Consider the following 2,479-nt stretch of genomic DNA (forward strand, 5'->3'; position numbering starts at 1 on the left):
TTTGTATATCACTTTGTGTAGTATGGCCATTTTCACTATGTTGATTCTTCCAATCCAAGAGCCTGGTATATCTTTCCATCATCTGATATCCTCTCTAATTTCTCTCAGCAGTGGTTTGTAGTTCTCATTATAGAGATTTTTCACATCCTTGGTTAACTCAATTGGTTAACCATCCTTGGTTAACTAAGTATGTTATATTATTGGTTTCTATTGTAAATAAGCAAGCTTTCTTGATTTCTCTTTCTGTATGTTCACTAATGGAGAATCGAAATGCTACTGAGTTTTGTGTGTTGATTTTGTATCCTGCTACTTTGCTGAAATCATTTATCAACTCAAAGAGTTTTTTTGTAGATGCTTTAGGCTGTTCAATATATAGGATCACGTCATCTGCAAAGAGAGACAGTTTGACTTCATCTTTTCCAATCTGGATGCCCTTTATTTCCTTCTCTACTCTGATTGCTCTAGTACTTCCAGCACTATGCTGAGTAGAAGTGGTGCAAGTGGGCATCCTTGTGTAGTTCCTGTTCTTAAGAGAAAAGCTTTCAGGTATATCCCATTCAGGATGATAGTTTCAGTGGGTTTATCACATATGGCTTTAATTATGTTGAGATACTTTCCCTTTATACCTAACTTATAGAGGGTCTTTGTCATGAATGAATGTTGAATTTTATCAAATGCTTTTTCAGCATCTATAGAGATGATCATATGGTCCTCATGTTTGATTTTATTAATATGGTGTATCACATTTATTGATTTGCATTTGTTGAACAAACTTTGCATCCCCGGGATGAATCCCACTTGATCGTGGTGAATAATTTTACCTATGTGTTGTTGTATTCTTTTAGCTAGTATTTTATTGAGGATTTTTGCATCTATATTCATCAAGGATATCAGCCTGTAGTTTTCTTTTTTGGTTATATCTTTACCTGGTTTTGGTATCAGGATGACGTTTGCTTCATGGAATGAGTTTGCGAGATTTGCCTCTGTTTCAGGCTTTTGGAATAGTTTGTAAAGAATTGGTGGCAATTCCTCTTTGAATGTTTGGTAAAATTTTCTGTGAATCCATCTGGTCCTGGGCTTTTCTTTGTTGGGAGCCTGCTGATAACATCTTCAATCTCCTTTATTGTTATTGGCCTGTTCAGATTTTCTACATCCTCTTGGCTCAGTTTTGGTAGCTTGTGTGTGTCCAGAAATTTGTCCATTTTCTCCAGATTTTCAAATTTGTTGGCGTATAGTTGTTTATAGTAGTCTCGAATGATTCCTTGTATTTCAGATGTATCAGTTGTAATATCACCTTTTTCATTTCTAAGTTTTGTTATTTGGAACTTCCCTCTTTTTTTAGTTAACCATGCTAATTTTTTTTCAATTTTATTTATCTTTTCAAAATTAACTTTTTGATTCATTGATCTTTTGTATCGTTTTTTGGGTTTCAATTTCGTTAAGTTCTGCTCTGATCTTAATGATTTCTTTTCATCTGCTAAATTTGGGTTTGGATTGTTCTTGTTTTCCTAGTTCTTTAAGGTAAAGTATTAGGTTGTTCACTTGCCATCTTTCCATTCTTCTTCCGTAAGCATTTCATGCAATAAATTTCCCCCTTAGTACTGCTTTTGCAGTATCCCACAGGTTTTGGTATGATGTATCATTATTTTCATTAATTTCAACAAATTTTTAATTTCCTGCTTGATTTCTTCTTGGACCCATATGTCATTAAGTAGAATATTGTTTAATATCCATGTGTTTGTATAGATTCCAGAATTTCATTTGTTATTGATTTCCAATTTTAATCCATTGTGCTCTGAATAAATACACGGGATAATTCCAATTTTTTGAATTTGTTGAGACTTGATATGTGACCCTGTATTTATCTATCCTGGAGAATGATCTATTTGCTGATGAGAAGAATGAATATTCTGAGGTTGTTGGATGGAATGTTCTGTAGTTATCTGCCAAGTCCAATTGGTCTAGAGTATTGTTAAGATCTTGTGTTTCTCTGCTGATTCTTTGCCTAGATGATCTGTCCAATATTGACAGTGGGGTGTTCAGGTCCCCTGCTATTATGGTATTAGTATCTATTTCCTTTTTTAGGTCCAATAGAGTTTGTTTTATAAATTTGGCTGCTCTGACATTGTGTTCTTATATATTTATGATTGTTATGTCTTCTTGATGGATCAATACTTTTATCATTATGTAGTGGCNTTTCTGATTTACTGTTTGTTTTCTGTGTTTGTTGGTTCCTTAGGTTGTAGTTAGCGTTTTTCTATGTTTGTTTTCTCTTCATGAATGCCATTTTTATTATATTAGTGGGTTTAAATTTTTCTTGGGTATGTATGGCAGTGGTAGTTATTTTTCAGGAACCAAACCCAGTACTCCCTTGAGAATTTCTTGTAAGGGTGGTTGTGTGGTAGTGAGCTGCCACATATTTTGTTTGTCTGAGAAATATACTATTTGCCCTTCATTTTGGAAGGATAGCCTTGTGGGG

General features: G+C 34.1%; 1 pseudogene; it reads left to right on the plus strand.

Moving 5' to 3' along the window:
* Positions 1-1,494: 1,494 nt before the first annotated feature.
* LOC103608954 overlaps positions 1,495-2,479 on the plus strand; it is a 6,256-nt pseudogene continuing 5,271 nt past the window's right edge.

The sequence above is a fragment of the Galeopterus variegatus genome, unplaced genomic scaffold (genome assembly GCF_000696425.1).
Source record: "Galeopterus variegatus unplaced genomic scaffold, G_variegatus-3.0.2 Scaffold9012, whole genome shotgun sequence".
In the NCBI taxonomy this organism is placed as follows: Eukaryota; Metazoa; Chordata; class Mammalia; order Dermoptera; family Cynocephalidae; genus Galeopterus; species Galeopterus variegatus.